The following is a 20,651-nucleotide window of genomic DNA, read 5'->3' as shown; positions in this document are numbered from 1 at the left end:
TGGCACTGCTCTACAGGGACCCCAGCATCCCTCATTGGAAACATTGCTCTTGCAGTGGGCGCTTCCGTGTTCCCAGAGCATTCCAACTTTCCAACTTGCTCCTGAGCTTTGCAGGCACATCTTAACCACCTGCATTTGTACAGGCAGTCACACCACACAGCTCTGCAGGCCATTGGGTTTCACGGGGGGAGTGGGAGGAATAGTGGTGGGAGGGGATAGGTAGAAGAGGGTTTGCTACCACCTGAATTTGCAAAGGGGAAAGTGGCAGCCGTGTCTCTCAACCTGGGCACAGAGCCTACATCCCCAGGCACTGGGTGGGCCCCAACAGCCAAGCAGGAACAATGCTGGGCTGCAGCAGCTGCACTGCTGTTGCTCTTTAACTCCATTAACATTAGTCATCACGAGAGCAAACGTTGCTTCCTGGTAAATAAAAAGGCGCTTGTGCAGCTGCTGTGTTTGAATTCACCGTCAGGGATAGTCCTTGTTATACAGGTGGAGAAGGAAGAAGGAAAGACACCAAGAGGAGGATGCAGACCTCTATAAGGTCAGTGCACGGTGCATCACATAAAGCCCCTCCTGCTGTCAGAGCCCACATGGTGCCTACGCTGCCCCACAGCCAGGGTAAATGCTGATGCCTTTCCCAGGGCATCTCTTTGGCAGGTGGGGCACATCGAGTAGAGGGAGGTGAAGGTCCAGAGCCATCCTCTGCTCACGCGCCCCTCTCATCCAGCTGGGTGTGAGCTCAGCAGCCCACTTCTCACTAGGGTGCCTATGTGTACCTTTACAGCCCAGCTCAGAACTGGCTCCTGCAAGCCACAGTGCTGGTGCCCCAGCCCTATCCTTTGCTAGGCACTGCAGGGGCAGTGCACAAGTGCTGGACTGTGTGGTATTCCCCTCTCTGTGCTACAGAGCTCTTACAGCAGCTGTGGAAAATCAATAGGAAAATGTTGCTAATAAAGCCTGTGAACCATAGGTCTGAAATTATCAAAAGCCAGTGCAGCTTTACTGCATTTTATGCCAATTTGATAAAATCTGCTTCTCATCTACCCTTGGAAGTGAGTGACCAGAGTGATTGATTGAAAGCAGGCCAGGAGAATGCCAAATGAAAAACCCACTGTGGGTATGGGACAAACTCCAGTATGGGGAGGCAGGTGCTGATTAGAGACCATAAACACCTGAAGTGAAATAACAGGGTGAGTTGAGGCTATGGAACACGCACTGCTCTTAGGAACCATATGGGAAGGTGAATTGCAAGGAATTGCAGGCTGGTAGGAGACTGCTCCCAGCACCAGATGCCTACAGAGGGGCCTATCCACACCATGTTTGCTATTCAGTGAGATCTGGGGAGCTTTTCTTAAGCCAATGTTTAGACAGCACGAGGATCTTGGTGCAGTTCAGCTTTGCATCACTTCTGACTGCTCTGTTGATAACCATGTCAAGATCTAAGCCAGGAAAAGGCTAAGAGATAGCACAGGTGCTTGGTTTTGTTAAGGGAAATTTATTATATTTTGACAGAATGACTGTTTTGAAATACAGAAGTACAGCATGAATGTTTCTCACGTGAAACCATTACATTTGTCCGGTGAGAGTTGGTGTCTCTGGATGCAGCACCTACATTCAGATGTCTGCAGAGCAGCTGTCTTCATATGAGAAACAAATTTAAACTCTAATGTTGTTGATGGAGACCCAACCAGTGGAGCTGAGGTCTTCTGGAGTCTCAGGTGGGGAAAAGAAAGCAGGGAAAATTGAATCTGGGAGCAATACTGGGTACAGCCTTGTAGCTTAATCAGTGAATTTTAAAAGAGAGCAGCTCTGTCAGTTTATATTTCTTAAATTTGAGACATAATCCTGGTCTGATTTGAGTCAACGGGAGTTTTGCTGTTGATTTCAGAGGGACAAGAATCAGGCACTCTGTCTGCTCCAGGCCTGACTGTTTTATTTGGAAATTTAACTTTTTAAAACACACACTTTGCTCTTAAAAAGCTACAAAGTAGAGCAAGTAATTACATTAGGCCATACCTGAAGCTCCAGAGAATTAATACAAAGGCTGCTCGGCTCTTGCCAACTTTCACTGTTAGTTTTACTAGCGCCATATGCGGCACTACCTTACCTGCTTCTTTTACTTAGGAAACTCATTGGGGCTTTCGTTATTTTTTTTAAGAGGCACTTACAATATACACAAACAAGGGCTATATGTAGTGGGGATCTGCTAGGTGGCCCACTTGGTGTCTGTATCAAAGATACCAGAGTTGGAGCAGGTCTGCTTGCTCCATGACCCCATATTTTCTGCAAACATTGCTCAGGAAAGCTCTCATTTGTGTGGTTTGTGCGGCTTGCTGTCAGACAAGAGCCTGTGAAGTGGGATTTATAGTGTTATTTGGAGCACTGCTGTGTCCCAGGAGGTGGGGAGCTGGGAGAGGGGTGGCAGCAGCAGCCTGGAGCTGTTGAAAGGCTGGGGACAGCCAAGAAAGGGTTCGAGGGCAATTTTGCAAGGATAGCTGGGAAAGGGTGTGTGTAGAGGAGAGATTTTGCTAGAAAAAGCAAATCCTGTGGTTTTCATACTGCTAATCCCAAGGTAGGAGAAGAACTGAATGTGAATTTAGCACCAGTTGCAAATCATACAGACAAGACTTCACACAAAGTTCAAGGCAGGGATTGTCTTCCAACAGATGCCTTTGCTTGGGCAGAGAACAAGTTTCCACTCACAGACTGGCTCAGTCTGACAGACAGGACATAGAAGTAATATCTGAGCAGAAAAGGACAAGGGATTTGTCACCATGAGACTTAAAAATGAAGCAAAGCTTTGCCTGCACCATGCCAGGTAGCAGCATGTAAGAGGCAGAAAAAGAAAAGGAAAGGTGGCAAACAAGGGGCATCCAGGTTGATCCTCAGGAGGTGCTCTTGTCCTGATGGGGGTTTTCAACCACCTGGATATCTGATGGGATATTGGCATGGCAGGTGGCAGACAGTCCAAGAGATTCCTGCCGAGGACAACTTCCTGGTCCAGGTAAGAGATGGACCAAGCCAAGGTGAAGCCTTACTGGACCTGGTGCTCATTAATGCAGTGAAGAGCGTTAGAGAGGTTAAGATTGGAGGCAGCCTGGGCTGTAGTGACCATGCCTGGGTGGAGTTCGTGATCTTGAAGAATGCGGGCCTGGCAAAAAGCAGAGCTAGGACCCTGTGCTTTAGGAGAGTGAAATTCTGGCTGCTCAAGGAACTGCTGAGTGGGATCCCCTGGGAAACTGTCCTTAAGGGCATGGGAACAGAACAAAACTGGCAGCTCTTTAAGGACACCCTTCTGAGAGCACAACAGCTCCCAGCAGAAGAAGTCAAGCAGGGGAGGCAGGCAACCGTTGTGGCTGTGCAAGGACCTGCAGCTTAAACTGAGAGAAAAGAGGGAAATGTACAGAAAATGGAAGCAGTGTTGTGTAGGCTGGGAAGAATACAGGGCTGTTGTCAGTGTGTGTAGAGATAGGATTAGGAAAGCCAAGGCGCAGATGGAGCTGAACTTGATGAGGGATGTGAAAGATAACAAGAAGGGGTTCTACAGGTACATAGCCAGGAGAAACAGGCCAAGGAGAGTGTTCCCCCTCTGATAAAAGGCTCATCAGCTGGCTTCCTCAGACGTGGAAAAAGCTGAGGTACTCAATGAGTGCTTTGCAGTCTTCATGAGAGGTCAGGCTTCCTGTGCCTGCCAGGACCATGAGCCTCTAGGTGAGGGTGTGGGGAGTGGTTTCTGTCCCACTGTAACGGTGGAACAAGTCCTAGTCCTCCTCATGAAATTGATAATTTTTAAGTCCATGGGGCCAGATGATATCCATCCTAGGGTTCTGAAAGAGATGGCTGATGTGGTTGCCAAGCTGCTCTCCACCATATCTGAAAAATCGTGGCTATCTGGTGAAGTCCACGGTGACTGGAAAAAGGGAAACGTTACTCCCATTTTGAAGAAAGGGAGAAAGGAAGACCCGGGGAACAACAGGCCACTGAACCTCACCTCTGTGCCTGGGAAGATCATGGAGCAGATCCTTCTAGGAGTACATACAACATAAAGAGGTGATTTGAGACAGCCAGCAGATCGTGCCTGACCAGTCTGGTGGCCTTCTATGATGGAATGACGGCTTTGGTGGATGGGGGAAGGGCTATGGATATAATCTACCTGGACTTCTGCAAAGCCTTTGACATGATCCCTCCCCACATCCTTCTCTCTAAATTGGAGAGGTGTGGATTTGAAGGACGGACTGTTCAGTGGATTAGGAATTGGCTGGCTGGACACAGCCAAAGGATTGTGATCAATGGTTCTGTGTCAGGGTGGAGGCCGGTCACAAGCAGTGTCCCTCAGGGGTTGGTCTTGGGACCAGTGCTCTTCAACATCTTCATGAATGACACAGACGATGGCATCAAGTGCACCCTTAGCAAGTTTGCAGATGACACCAAGCTGAGCGGTGCAGTCGATACATTGGAAGGAAAGGAAGTCATCCAGAGAGACCTGGACAGGCAGGAGAAGTGGGCCCATGAAAACATAATGAAGTTCAACAAGGCCAAGTGCAAGGTGCTGCACTTGGGCTGGGGCAATCCCAGGTATTTATACAAAATGGGAGAAGATCTCCTTGAGATCAGCCCTGCAGAGAAGGACTTGGGGGTCCTGGTGGACAAGAAGCTGGACATGAGAAGCAGTGTGAGCTTGCAGCCTGGAAGGCCAACTGTGTTCTGGGCTGTATTAAAAAAGGGGTGGCCAGCAGGGAGAGGGAGGTGATTGTCTCCCTCTACTCAGCTCTTGTGAGGCCCCATCTGCAGCACTGCATCCAGGCCTGGGGCCCCCAGTACAGGAAGGACTTGGACCTCTTGGAGCGAGTCCAGAGGAGGGCCACTAAGATGATCAGAGGGCTGGGGCATCTCTCCTGTGAGGAAAGGTTGAGGGAACTGGGATTGTTTAGCTTGGAGAAAACTCCGAGGAGACCTCATTGTGGCCTTCCAGGGAGCATATAAACAGGAGGGGGAACGTCTCTTTATGAGGGTGGATAGTGATAGGACAAGGGGGAATGGTTTTAAACTGAGACACGAGGGGTTCAGGTTAGATATTAGGAGGAAGTTTTTCACACAGAGGCTGGTGACGCACTGGAACAGGTTGCCCAAGGAGGCTGTAGATGCCCCATCCCTGGAGGCATTCAAGGCCAGGCTGGATGTGGCTCTGGGCAGCCTGGTCTGGTGGTTGGTGACCCTGCACACAGCAGGGGGTTGAAACTAGATGATCATTGTGGTCCTTTTCAACCCAGGCCATTCTATGATTCTATGGTCTCCACCACAGTGCCACCACCCATGTCCCCACTGCTGGCCGTCAGAGGGGTTCTAACTGGTTGATATAAACTAGGAGAAACAGGGCAGAGTCATTTACAGCTGAAGCTTGGATGTCAGAGCACCACAGCACTCTTCTAAGGACGTGCATGCCATTAGCTGTAGCTACTCAGTAAACGAGAGCAGCACCCAACTTACATTCTCTTGTTTCTCTAGTTCACATTACAGTGTAAGACTTAGCAAAACATAGTTTTATATGCTAATTTCCTTACAGTAAAACCCTTACTGTATGTTGTTCATTGATATCAAGCAGTGTACATGCAAGAGTAGACTAATATTATGTATATATTAACAATTTTATGGGTTCAAGAATTACAGTGTGCTTGCTTTATTTAGGTGGTAAACTTTTTTAATGAGTCTGGAGGGTGCTTTACATAAAAGTAATGACTCTATCTTGAAATCTCTTTCCATGTTTATTAGAAATGTGTTTCACTTTACCATGCAAAAAGCCAAGGAAACATGCAGCCTTAAAGTCTAATGAAGTAGTTACTCGTGCAGTCAAAGTTCATAAATTTTAAATACGTTTAATTTATAAATTGAAAACATAGCTTGCACTGGCTTTTTCAAGATTATTACTTTCCACAGGGGTCTCAGGATAGTTGTCGGGTCAAGCTTGTTGCCTCTTTTCTTTCAAAACAGAGGCTAGATCTTCACGATTCACACACATTCACACTGATGCTTTTCCAGAATAAAATAAAATGTAAAAAATCAGTTATCTAGAATATTAAAAATTGTAACCGAGCCTGTAGCCTCTTTGTTCTCAACTCAGAGAAGATTTGCTTTGGAGCTGACACTAATAGAGAGCTCTTTCTCCTGGCGAGAAGCCCTTTGTCCCCCGGAGATCTCTTTTTCTGAGCTAATTGCAGAGTCTGTTACCTGCAGCAGCAGCCTGAGCCTGACTCCAGTCTCACACCAATAAAATCTCGATACCAGGCTGGGTCAATAGCCCAGCCCTGGGAAGAGAGAATTTAGGGAAGGGGGAAAACAAAGACTGCAGCTCCCCACCTCTGTTTTCTGCCCTCTGCACTTGCTCATCCGTCCCTCATGAGACACTTAGCACAAGTTCTGCCATAATCAGTCTTATTTGCAAAGCAGTCTCAGGCACAAAGCCTTCTGTAGGGATACAGGGCATCTGGTTGTCCTCCATCTGCATCAAGAGGAAGGCAGGTTTCCACTCAGCACCCATGTGGCACCCCATAGCACGGTGAGGCAGCAACTTGCCAGTGGCTGCAGGACCAGGACAGCTACTTGGTGGCTGGGAGATGATGGACATCAATGCTGCGGCTGCAAATAATTATGTGGAGCTGTTACAAAAAACAGAATATGCCTATGGTAAGGGAAAGTGTCAAGCCCGCCATACCCGAAATCATGATTTTGTTGTTAAATTTGAGTTCTCTTAGGCTGTATTGCTATAAAAAGAAGCTTTGGGAGATACTGTCTTTGGGAACCGAAGGGTATCCAAACAGGTCAGTTATACCTAAGCCATTTCAAAATGTTGTTTTCCCACTTAGCCTTTGGTGATGGACACATCACAGTACGCTCAGTACTCCAATGCTTCAATCTCCTCTATCAGCTGAAGTCTTTTCTAATAGGTGTTTCTCATCAGGGCCATTGCTGCACCATACACCCAGGTTTAGGGGCTTCTGCCAAAGAAAGCTGCGAGCTAACATCACCTGAATTTCTGGTGTATGTCCCTGCTCTGCACCACCGTGCCTCCCACCTTCTCCATCAACCCAAAGGCCCCATAGTAGCTGCAGAGCCATCAGCCTGCATCAGACCTGGCCAGAGCAGGGAGCAGGATTGGTAATTGGAAAGGGGAATTGCCAAGCACCAAAGCTTATCAGAAAACAGCTGGGGAGAGCTTAGCAGCCCTCCTTGGGGCCCAGAGTCCCAAGTGGATTTGCAGCCTCTTGCTTGGCAGAATAGCAAGGATGTGTGTGGCTGCTCTGCTTGGAGCAGTACAGGAGCAGAAAACCAGGAAAACCCCCTGCTTGGGGCACCTACAGTCCCCTGATTTTTCTGGGGTAGCACAAGAGACAGCACAAGCAGCTATTTTCTGAGGTATCTTTTACTCATTAACTGGATATTCTAATTATAGCTCTGACAAGAGCAGGCAAGGGATTGTTTTTGTGCAGTCCTTTCAACCATTCACATGCAGGCTCCTGCCCAAGTGACATCAGATAAACCAGTCTCTTGGTGCCACCAACATGGGTAAACTTGGGACTTCAAAGCCCAAATCCTTAAGCAGGAATTGTTCCCTCCCATTGTCAGAATGGGTCCATCAGGAGCTCCTCACCAGTCCTCAACCAATACTCCCTCCCTCATTCAAAACAGTAGGCAAATGGGAAAGAGGGAAGGCACCTGCAGGAGTTACACCAGTCCTTCCCTCTTCCTAGTTACACAAGAGTTGAAAAAAGGTGGGTAAATTTGCACTTACATGGTGCTACACACAGCTGGTCCAACAAAGAAATGGATGTTTGCAGATTTTTTTATCATACTTAGGTAAAAGAATGTGGTTATGGTCTCTTGCTTGTTGAAATACAGTGACACTTGACAACTTATTACTGATTTCAATCATTGTTCATCAATAACAAAAAAAAAAAAAAAAGAAAAAAGAAAAAAAGGCTTTCCAATGCAATGAAAGCTCTGGATAGTCTCCAAGACTATGTGATTTTGCCATCTCTGCTCAGGAACTCCTGAGCTTACCTTTCTCAATGTGATTTCTTTGCAGTGAACATAAGATCCTACTTCCTACATCCAGAGTAACTTGCTTGCCTTCTTTTACAATACCTGAAGCAGCACAGTGTATTATAGAGATATAAAAGCATGTAAGTAGCACAATACCTTCATCAGAAGTAATCTGTGAATGGCCTCACATTCATCCTCCTTTGCCCTCAGATAATTTTTCTCCATAGCTGGAAATATAACTCTCTATTTGTTCCCTTGAGAGAATGGTATGGGACAAAAAGATATACTGAGCAAATATGTAGTGGCAAAGCCAAAGGAGTGATGTTCTTTTGAGATAAAATTCTCTTTACTTACAGCTGAATAGACAGAGATTAATTTATAAGGATTCCGGGCTCCTTGCCAATTCCTCCCCATCTGCTTGTCAAGAGCAAATACTTTGTTATTCGGCTCAATGAGGGAGCAAAGAGCAGGAGAGAGGGCAGTGGGCCATGGCCATGCCTTCCTGTAGGCATTTTCGCACCCATGGGAGCTGCTCTTCTCTGGAAACTCCAGCCCAATGCTTCGTATCAGTGACAGAGAGAGGGCCAGAGTTGGCTTGCAAGCAGTGGTGCATGATGAGAGCACCATTCAGGGAAGAATATGTGGATAGAGGGGGAATGAAGGAAGATGCATGTATGAGACTCCTAAAAATCAAAGGCAGGTATGGGGAATCAAGACAGAAAGAACAGAGTAGAGCTTTTCCATGTTCCTGGCAGATCAGGATATGTGTAGTATCACAAGATACAGCCCCAGAGACTACTGGAGCCATTGGAAGACTTGGTAGTTCCTGGAGCTGTATCACAATGTCAGCAGTATCCTGTGAAAAAAACAAGTGAAACATTACACGATCAAGCCTATGTCATAACTTTATGGCAGCAGCAGCGTCAGTCTCTGCATCTTGTCTCACGCATCAGAAGGCAACCCAAACTGAGAAGCAGCTCTGAATGAGCAGCAGACAGCTGTATGGCATTGTCTGCCACAGTCGTACATTTGGAAGTGAAGAAGTCTGGACTGCACGTCTGTTGCATGATCTGAATATCTATTGCTGTCAAATGGTTTGAAAATTGCCCAGACCACTGGGCAGTTACCAATTGTAACTGCTTCTGGATTCCTAATTCTTAGCAGGCCAAGCCACCATGGATCGCTCTTATTTTATCTTGCAAAGCCCCTGGAAACTTTGGGATTGTGCTACCTTTCATCTTCATGGTGGCACTGCCCTGTATTCCTTCTTGTTCAAATCCAAAAATGGCAAATAGATGTCTCTTCTTGAGCAGCCCAAAGCAACCTTTACAAACCTACCCACCTATAGGACTGTTTACTGATGATTTTTTTCTTGCAAGTATCATGAGATTTGCCTTGTTAGCAAACTAACACATCAGGTGAGATTTTTTTCACAACAGCCTCTATTTTCTGCTCCTTTATGGTGATCGTGTGAGGTATGCTAGGTGATCCTCCCAGGTGATCACCTCCCACTATCGGAGAAAAGGTCATTCAGAGTACCTGCATCTGCTCACCAAAAAAACTGTGAACATTTGTGTCTCTCGTATATTACATGTACTGACTTTTTTCACATCTTTGTCCCACCAATCATAAAAACCAAAGCAGCAATTTAGTGTTTATCTGTAATCCATGTAACATTACTAGCTTTGCTGGGGTACGGAATACATCAGTTGGGATGTAATTAGCAAATTCTAACATTCCTCTAACTTATAATAAACTTGTTACACACAACAAAGATAACTCTCCTGGGTGAAGTTTTAGGCCAATTTTTGACATTCTAATCTCATTGACTGATATTTTAATTAACTTCTAGAGTAACCTCCATTTCATTTCTGATTGGGACATAATGGTAAAAATCTTAAAAGCATGCGAAGTTACAGCTGGGCCCTGTTCTGAGGAGATCTTACACAGAAGTGAATAGGAGGACTCCTGGCACTCTCCTTCTGACATCGAAGCACTCCTCACAAACTGCTTTGCAAAGCACGAACGCTGCACCTATGAAAGAGGTCTGGTTGCAAATGAGGTCAAAAACATTATTAAAAGCGTTTGAGGGTGGGTGCAGACAGAACTACTTATTGCAGAAATCCTATAGGTCACCCATTAAAAAATGCACCTCGTGACTTATTTAATCATTCAAATGATTGCACTCGGGGATCCCACCCTTTAGAATGTAAATGTGTACTTCATCACTGAAGCAGTTGCAACAGTTTTTCTGGGATTTCTCCCTCATCTGAGAAAACAAAAAGCTTCATGCAAACGATCTTAATCTTTTCATTAGCAAAGGTCAGGCCTTGCAAATCAGGTTCCATTATACAATCACGTAGCATAGCTGTGAAGACAGAAGTACGTGCATGAGACTACAACACCAGATGTGTAATATTGTTTTGTTTGTTTGTTTGTTCATTTTAATTTGGACCATATAATTATTCTTGTAGTAAAAAAAGGTACCCTGATTTGTGCTGTCTTCCCTCTCTTTCTTCCTCTTCCACACACTTACCCAATCCCTTGCCTCCTCTTTCCCACTTTACAGCAGTTTAATGAAGACCCCATTTCGCAGGCACGCCCAGGAGAGTGTCACTTGGGACACTGCTAAAAGCTTTACTTGTATTGCCTGTATGTAGAATTGAAGTCACCTTTTGCACCATCATTTTCATCATCAGGTCATTAAAAATCTTCCTTTGCAGCCATTGCGGTCTCTCCCCGTGCTTGCTGTGAGCCTCCTGTATCACAGCAGTTTTTCATCGGATATTCAGTGCCTCTTTTAGGAACTGGTAGTTCTCCAGGGCACCTTTTCCCATTAAAATTCCTTTCCACAAGACTGCATTTAGCAATTCTTGGAGTGGGTTGAAGTCTTCTGCTTTAAGTTCATTATTTCATTGCATTTGCTCCTTTCCCTCTTGAAGCACAAGAGCTGAGCTGATTTGTGACCACTTCCACCCAGATCGCCTTCCTCCAGCAACGGCCTTTCAACCAGTTTTCCCACATTAGACAGCAGCAAACTTAAAGCCCGCAGGTCACTCCTGTCACTGGGCACTCACTGTGACAAAAAGCCACTCTTTATCCCTGGAACTTCAGGGACAGGCTGCACTGTGCAGTCCCCTCCCGAATGTGTAACTGGGTCAGAGTCTGATGCTGTCAGACATATCCTACAGGAAGAGTGTGCCTCACTTCCCCAAGCCATGGAGTGTAAGCCTGCTGCATGCTGGGATCTAGCCCAGGGAATTGGTTCACTGCAGCTGAAGTGATGGGCTTGCAGCTTTGCAAGGATTTTCAAGAAGGAGACTCCTCTAGGAACTGAGACCAGCTTAAATGCATCAGTTCTGTGCTGTCTTCTGTTGCTGTAAGACATAGGATGTAACTGCCTGGAAGCAGATGGGTCTGTGAGCTCTAATGCTGTGTTGACATTCCATTGACCCCTGAATCAAATGGGCTTCTTTTCCCAGTAGTGAAACAATCAGATGTGGTTACCAGTTTTGCTTGGTTCTCATCTTGGATGCTGAACTTTTCTCTGAAGTTGAGGGAAGCGGCACCAGCAACACTGAAAGTCAAATGCAGGTTTTCTTAAGAAAGGGCAACAACGAAATCACAGTATATCATTCCTGAAATGCAGAACTTAGGAAAAAAAAATTGGCCTGCATTTCTCCCAGCAAAAAAAGCCCCTATTTGCCACTTCCAGGGTGACGACTGAGAAAATTATCTTATAGTTCTACCCACATCATCTTACACGGCATTTTAAGCACGGTAATATAAAAACTCACCATAATTTTTCACTTCCAGCTGTGAAGTTCTTTTACTTCTTTTATTTCCAAGCATAAGGTTTCAAACAGTTAAGCAAAGCCCTTTTAAGTGTTGGATTCCACCAGAATTAGAGGGTTAGGTGCACTGAATTACCAGTACCGTTTAACACGCGTGTTGCTTCTTGCTGCTCTCTGTCCTGCTTTTGCTCTTCTCAGGCCATTTATTACCTTCTTTCCTGTCCCCTCTTTCTATTTCAGACTGTGAAGGGGAGAGCAGAGTCTGACTCCTGCAATGAAATGCTTCACCTGCGGAGCCTGCTGAGAGTGAAATTGATAAAGTGCGGCACCAGCTCAGGCAATTTCACTCACAGCAGGCACTTGCAGGTGAAGCACTACCACAAAATGGAGCAAGGTTACTCGCTCGCCACCTTCCAGCACAGATCACCAACTGATACCTGTGTCTTTCACAATCTTTCCACCCGTTTCCTGCCAGGTACCAGTTGTTCTGACCGCATAGCAAGAGGCTTGAATCAGCCCTGTGTGCCAGCTCTCCCCAGGCCACCTTCCCTCCACTGTCATCCTGGGGAGGTCTGCAGCCTGGCTGCTTCTCCGAGTGTCACAACAGTGCCAGAGAGCTGTGCTCACCACAGCCACCGGACAGGACAGAGAAGACCCACAGCTATTTCTGTAGCATCTCATGAGCGTACCAGCCTGATGCTTGGCATAATTCAGGGCAACCTATCCATCATTTTATACGGTGGCCCCTGCAGTGCTCTTGCAGCACACATTAGGTCCCAAGGGATAGGAAGGGACAAGACCATGCACACCAGAGTCACTTTGTCCTGATCCCACTTCCTCTGCTGTTGGAAAATCCTGTGTATTAAAGGACAACTTGTCAAAGAGTTGAGTTTTCTACTTTTATTTTTGATGAGAATATTCCTCAGATTTGGCACTGGGGCTGAGATTTTTCCCCCAGACTGGTAGCATGTGGAGTGGTCATAAGAGAGGCATGGTGACACAGAGTAGGCAAACTCTGCCATCTCCTCTTGTTTCCAGTACTAGGAGTAGGGGATGAATCTTAAACAGCTCCAGATTTAAAACAAATAATTCAATTAAAAAAAAAAATCATAATTTATCTGTCACTCTAAGATACATTACTTCATATCTGAGATCAAACTATTTTGAAATCTAGGAAAGCTTAAACCTTTATCAGAAACAATCGTGCTTGCAGCTAGATCACTCTGATAAAGCAGAATAAGAAGCCATTACAGATAAATTTTCTCATACTCCAGAGCATAAAATTCCAGAAATAAAGAGATTTCTGAGAAAATCCCTTTCTAAGCAGCCCTTCCTATGGAGCTCCCTACAGTCCTTGATGGAAACAGAAGATTAGACAATATCAGGCATCTAGTAGAGCATTCCCTGTAGTACTGGCTAGGGAGAATTGTTATAATAAATACCTTCTACATGAGTCAAAAAATGCCCATTTACAAAATTCAAGGACTGAAGTTAAGACCTAAGAAACTCAATGCACGCTCAATGTACCTGAACAGTTGGATCCTAATTTGGCATATAATTCCCAACTGAAATCCACAGAAAAACTCGTGTCTCAAAAGCACTTAACTGCTTCAACTTGCTCACAGATCTTGTCTAGACCAGTTGCAGCCCAAATTGGCTCTGCAGCTCTTACAGCATTGTTCCACAGGGTTTCCCATAATCTGAATTTCACAAACATGATTTGTTTTACAGTGGTACAAAACTCACTACCAGGATCTGGACTTGGGTAAATCGTTGTCCATGACTGTGGTGACTGAATGTGTTAATACATTCTGTCACAGAAGTACAAAGAGCAATGATAAAATACTTCAAAAATTTGACCACAGATTAATTGGTAGTAATCAAATGGTGTCAGTCTGCATGTTTCCACTAAAGGAAGAGAATAATTCAATACAGGTTATTACACAGTTTTTTTCTTGCAGCTTTTTTCAAAAATCTAGTTTAACTCTTGCCTACAATCCAAGAAGAGGCTGTTCAGGAGAAAAACAAAAAGTTTCTTTTGTGGCTACTTACTAGACAGCCTCTGGACAGCATTCACCTTCCCCTAGCTTCCCTCACTGACTGATATAAGGCTATTCCTAGATACTCTAGGATAGGTCAGTACCCAGATCTGAAGTCTCTCAGAGAACAGTGATCACCAGGAGTGGTATTTAAGCTTGGAAATGCAGAGAAACTGCTAATTACTGACCATGCTGACTGCTGAACATGTAACCAGCTTAATTGATTTGGGGGTCATAGAGCTATTAAAAGAAAGTACTCCCCTTTGGTTTATCCGCAAACACATTCTACTTTCTTCTGTATAAAGGTTTGTTTCTTTCTAATTCCTGTAATTGGTACTAACGGTAACAACAATTACATTATTACACCCTGAGGGCTGAACAGACTAATCGGTGTAGGCCTGCTCCAAACATGGCAGGCATGGGCTACGCAGGCAGCAATCTTCCCACACTTTCTTTTGTGCTGGTTTAAAGTTCACCAGAGACACCACAGAAACCTTACATAGAGTAACTGCTGAAAACAGTCATAAATTCAGCTGCTCCCAAGGCCATTACCACTCAGTCTGTGCTATCTGGTGCCACGTGCCTCCTCTTCCTCCTAGAAGAACTTGTTTTATGTTTGCAAGGCATTGCCACATCTCCTTTGGCAAACTTATTTCTCTGAAGTCTCTGCCCTGTTGCCCAGGCAAAGTGGTCACCTGGGCTGAATTTTGCCTTAATATGGAAGAATGGCTGCATAATCTTTTCAGCATTTTCTGTTTAGATTTACTAGTAGTCTTTACCTGACAAATCTCTTTTTAAATTCAGTCATTCCTTTGTCAAGTCAGATATCAGACTTCTGGCACATTTCTTGCATCATCTGAAATAGTGTGAAAAAGGACATAGGTCTTCTGGTAGCATACCAAAAGCTGAATGCATTTGTGTTAAATATTAATCTGACGCAGTTCATAAAGACACAGAAGGTGCTGAAGTTAATTCCTGAGCAAAGATTTAAAAAAAAAGCAATCAACAGATGTGCAAGTCATAAAACCAAATAAACACAGCAATTGCACAGCTAGCCAAGTTTCTGTATTCTGTGTAGTTAGTCTGAATGTGGCACTAACTGTTTATCTAGGTAAACAGTTAGGTGGTGAATGGCTTCAGGGGAGAATAGGCTTTTCCTGGAACATAGCTGCCATGCCCTGATCCAGACAAGAAGTATACGTCACACACCACCAAGCCCAGTAGAGTATTCCAAGGTTGCAGCACAGCTGCTGAAATGGTGCCAGGCCAACAGCTACCTGCCAGAGAACTGTGCCTTGGGAAAGAGGGCACAAAGCCAGTAGGATTTCTGCTCAGCACCTTGCTGCCAATGCTGCCATCCATCTTTATGAGCTGGAGTAAGTTCAAGCCATGCCTCCGTTCCCATCAAACCCACAAGTAACATGGTTAAGGACACATCCTTATTGACAAGGTAGCTTTAGACCTACAGGATGAAGGCACTTCATGTGCTCATCTTCCTCCTCAGCTGCAACCCTGCTCTGCTATCACCTCAGTGAGGAAGCACACAGTCCCCTCCATTTTAAGGATCAAATTTCTCTAAAAACTGGCCTCCAATCATTTGCAGAAGTACTTTACACTCAGCAAGACTGCATTGCTCAGATCTCCGTAAGCCAAGGTAGCATCAGGCTTCACAAATCACAATCCTTTACCTGTTCTATCTGCAAGAAGTTCTCAGGCACACTTGATATATCTACTCGGGGAAGGAAGGTTACAACAGTGACCTCTATAATGTCATCTCTATCACTGTATTGTCATCTGGAACATCTTTAAATAGATTTTTGTCTTTACCTCATGATGTTTTCTCCCTTACCATTCAGTTCCCAGAAAAATAATCAAACTACCACTCTAAGGGCTACTTATTAGCAGGGTGTTTTCCTAAAAAATGAATTTATTATGAAGTTGCCAGAGCTGATTCTTTCAGGAGAGAAAAAAAGAGCAGTCATTTACAAGACACTTTCTATATTTCGTATGTTTCTATTCAGCAGAACTCATCTGCAAGGAGGGAAATGTGGGTTCCAGTTTCTGTTGCAAATAATGTTTGCAGTAAAGTAGATGTTTGTGCCCTAAACACTATGCAGGAGAGTAATCCGTAACTGTGTGCTCACAGTCTCCACTGCAGGTAATATTTATCTGTTCCAAAGTGGAGCAGCCTCTCTGCAGCTTGGTGTATAAGAAATTACTGTGAGAAAAGTGGGTTTCAGTGACTCCAAGCAAAGGAGAGAATATACTGGGAGAGTGCACTAGCCAATGACAGGTAGGATATAAAGGCCTTTTAAAAGTTTGTTTTTGAAATGAACAACCAAACTATAAGAGTTATAAATTCCTGTAAGAAGAAGGCACTCTTTGTGGTCTAGACATAAGCAGCAAAAGTTGACAACAACCAATAGTAATAAAAGTTATTCTGAAGACTTTCTGATAACAAAAAACAGATAGTATTTTTTAGTGACTGACACTTATCTTTCCAGCAGTTTGTGATGACCCTATATTCTTTTATTTGTGTTTTCTCATCATAAGAAATTCTGAGTGAAATAACATAGGCTGTTTTTCTTGCTTTAACTACTGCTGATTTATTAATCTGTGGGATAATAATTCTCTGGTGTCTTGCGTAATCTTGGCATTTCCCCTGATAAAACCTGTGATACTTGTTCTTCTGCTACTAAAAACACACCCAACTGTGTTGTGACCTATGGCTGTGAAAACTGCAGCAGGGGGAATCCAAGAAGGGAAAAACTCAACCAAATTCCCACTGAAGTTCTTGTTAAACTTGAGGTCTCATGCAGGCCAAAATCAGATCTCACAGACCATAGATATTTCTAGGATATAACCTATGGTTAGCTGTTCTAAAAGAGCCACTATATTGAATGAATAATGCAGCATACAAACTGCTTTTCCACATCGCCTTTGTAGGGCCAGAAAGGAAGGAGCATAGCAGCATACAGTATCATATGCATCTCAATGTTCTTTGGACCAAGAGGCAGAGCACCCACTACAATTTCTTTGAGTCAGCAGGCTTTGTAGTCATGGAGGTAGAGTAAAAGGAGGGATTTAAGCAGATCACAAAGCACACCATGACTCCTGCTCTTCATGAAGCTTTGGAGTGTTCTCAAGGAAGATGAGGATTAAATGGGCAAAGGCCTTTAAATATTCTCTCATGTAAAGGAATGGAATTAAGTCCACAAAAGTAATTTGCTTGGAATATTAACCTGGGAAAAGGGAGATACGTTTGAACTCTCTTGTGGCAGAAAAGAAACTGAACCCGGATCATTTACAACCAGATTACCCTAACCATGAGTAATTTTAAATAAAAAGAGAGAACTGGGATTTCTTCTCCAGCTGCGCTTGTCACAAGCCTTGATCTTGTAATTGTGCTCTTAGGATATCTACAGGATGAGACAAGTAGGAATTGGACTTAGGAATAAGAAAGCTAGATGAACAACTTAAATTTCAAATATGTTGCATTTATAAATATCTAACACATAATATTTACATTATAAATTAGCGTACATTTATATTAAATAAGAATGGCATATGTGATGCAGAAATCTATAAAAATAAACTAAAATAAAGTAAAAGTATAATGTGTGATCAAAATGCCTAATGCTGTGTCTGGTCAGACTCTGGATAAACTGACCCACCTGCAGGTCCATCCTGCCCACTCCATACCCATGCCATTAGTAGTCACAGAATCATAGAATCATTAAGGTTGAAAAAGACTTCCAAGATCACTGAGTCCAACAGTCCACCTACCATCAATATTGACCAGAAAACCGTGTTCCTTACATCTACATGTTTCAGCCAAGTGTCAACCAACACTCCCAGGTCCTTTTCCTCTGCATAGTCTTCCAGCCACTCTGGCCCAAGCCTGTAGAGTTGCCTGGGGTTGTGGTGACCAAAGTGCAGGACCCAGCATTTAGTCTTGTTAACTCCATCTCATTGGCCTCAGCCCAGCTATACAGCCTGTCCAGATCCCTCTGTAGGGCCTTCCTACCCTCAAGCTGATAGACACTTCCTTCCAACTTGGTGTCATCTGCAAACTTATGGAGAGTGTGCTCAATGCTCTCATCCAGACAATCAATAATGATATTAAACAGGATAGGCTACAATACTGATCCCTGGAGAACACCACTTGTGACCGATTGCCAGATGGACTTAACTCCATTCACCACCACTCTCTGGGCCTGGTCCTCCAGCCAGTTCTTTACCCAGCAAAGAGTGTACCTGCCCAAGCCACAGGCTGCCAGCTTCTCCAGGAGAATACTGTGGGAGACAGTGTCAAAGGCTTTGCTCAACAGCCTCTCCCTCATCCACCAGGCAAATCACCTGGTCATAGAAAGAGATGAGGTTGGTCAAGTAGAACCTGCCCTTCATTAACCCATGCTAGCTGGCCCTGATGGCCTGGATGTCCCACACATGCTGTGTAATCTCACTCAAGGTGATCTGTTCTATAATTTTCCATGGCACTGAGGTCAGGCTGACATGTGTGTCATTCCCTACATCCTTATTCCCAACCCTTCTTGTAGTCATGCTGGCACGCCTCCAATCCCCTGACCTCTCTGGTTGACCAGATATGTGGACAGAGGGTAAAAAGTGGCCTGGCAATCACCTCCGCCAGCTCTCTTCAGGTGGGTATCATCTGGCCCAATGGACATGAGTAGAATATCTCTAATTGTCTCATTCTAGGCCACCCATCTCAGACTTACCAGACTTCCATGTCAGGGGGTAGAGTACCTCAAAGATAACTGGTTTGATTATTAAGACAGATGTCAAGATGGCATTCAGAACCTCATCCTTTTCCTTATCCTCAGTGGTCATGTTCCTTATTGCAATCCAATAAAGAATGGAGGTTGTCCTTAGCCTTCCTCTTAATGTTCATGTATTTGTAAAAACAAATTTTGTTGTCTTTTATTACAGTGGCCAGTCTGAATTCAGGCTTGGCTTTTGCCTTTCTAATTTTCTCCATGCATATCCTAGCAAATTCTTTGTACTGTCCCCGAGTCCCTTCTTCCACAGGAGGTAGATTCTCTTTTTCTCCTAGTGTCTTAACAAAAGTTCTCTGTTCATCCCCATTGATATTCTTCCCTGCTGGCTCATATTACAGCACAAGGGGACAACCTGTTCCTGCAACTATAAGACTTCCCCCTTAAAAAGTAACCAACCTTCCTGGACCCCTTTGCCCTTCAGGACTGAATCTCAAAGGATCCTTCCCACCACTTTCCCAAACAGTTCAAAATCCACCCTCTGGAAGTCCAAGGTAGCAGTTTTGCTGACCCCTCTCCTTATTTCACCAAAAAATACACAATTCTACCATTTCATAGTCACTCTCCCCAAGGCAGCTCCCCAACCTCCACATCTCCACCAGTCCTTCTCTGATTGTGAACAGCAGGTCTAGTGGGGCACCTCTCCTGGTAGGCTCTCTTATAAGTTGTATCAGGAAGTTAACTTCCACACACTCTAGAAATCTCCTAGATTGATTCTTCTGTACTGTATTATATTTCCAGAATATATCAGAGAAGTTGAAGTCCCCTGTGAGAACAAGGGCTGGCGATTGGGGTGACCTCATTGCAGCCTTTCAATGCCAACAGGGAGCCTACAAACAGGAGGGGAGCCAACTCTTTGAAAGGCTAGATATCTGCAGGACAAGTGGAAATGGTTTTAAGTTGATGGAGGGAAGATTTAGGTTGGATGTCAGGGGGAAGTTCTTTACTATGAGAGTGGTGAGGTGCTGGAACAGGCTGCCCAGAGAGGTTGTGGATGCCCCGTGCCTGGAGGTGTTCAAGGCCAGGTTGGATGGGGCCCTGGGCAGCCTGGTCTAGTATTAAATGTGGAGGTTGGTGGCCCTGCCTGTGGCAGGGGGGTTGGAGATTCATGATCCTTGAGGTCCCTTCCAACCCTGGCCATTCTGTGATTCTGTGATTCTGTGATCATGCAACTTCTACCAGTTGCTGCCTTAGCTGCCCCAGAACCATGGTGATGTATCAGGTTGTGAGCTTCATAGGAATCCTCAAGTCCTGTAAGAACCAGGAATACAAAGATAACATGAGAACCAAGTGTAAATCAGCAGCAATGCTGCGTTATTTATTAATACAGCCCTCCATTAGATGTGATGTTTGGAGCCTAACCAACCCAAACTGGTGGAAAACTGCAGGAGGTCGGGAAAGGTCAAACAAGAATTTGAGCAACGCTCACTCTGCATTCAGAGGAAGCTTAGATTAGACATAAGGAAGATTTTTTTCTCTCAGAGAGTGGTCAGGCACTGGAATGGCTGCCCAGGGAGGTGGTGGAGTCGCCGGCCCTGGCAGTGTTCAAGAGGCGTCTGGATGAGGAGCTACAAGATATGGTGTAGAGGCTTGTGGTAGCAGTGGTGATGGGAGGATGGTTGGACTAGATGATCCTGTAGGTCCTTTCCAACCTTGTGATTCCATGATTCTATGATTCTCAGTATTTTGTGAGAGGGTCAGGTTGGGGGTTAGGAAAAGGTTCTGCACCAGTGGGCACAGAAGGGGCCCTCGGGGCAGCGGGCGCGGCCCCGAGATACCGGAGCGCAAGGAGCGTTCGGACACCGCTCTCAAACACGGGGTTTGGGTGGTGCCGTGCGGAGCAGGGAGACGGACCGCATGACACACACGATCCGCGTGGCCGCTACGGTTCCGTGATTCTGCACATTCATACCGCTGCTTCTACAGAGAATTAAAACCTCTGCACGCCCATAGCTACACGCGCACCCGTAACGACGCGCGGC

This window comes from Phasianus colchicus, chromosome 1 (genome assembly GCF_987193195.1).
Source record: "Phasianus colchicus chromosome 1, bPhaCol1.hap1.1, whole genome shotgun sequence".
Classification (NCBI taxonomy): domain Eukaryota; kingdom Metazoa; phylum Chordata; class Aves; order Galliformes; family Phasianidae; genus Phasianus; species Phasianus colchicus.
The sequence above is the reverse complement of the archived record's forward strand: the minus strand, read 5'-3'. Positions refer to the sequence as shown.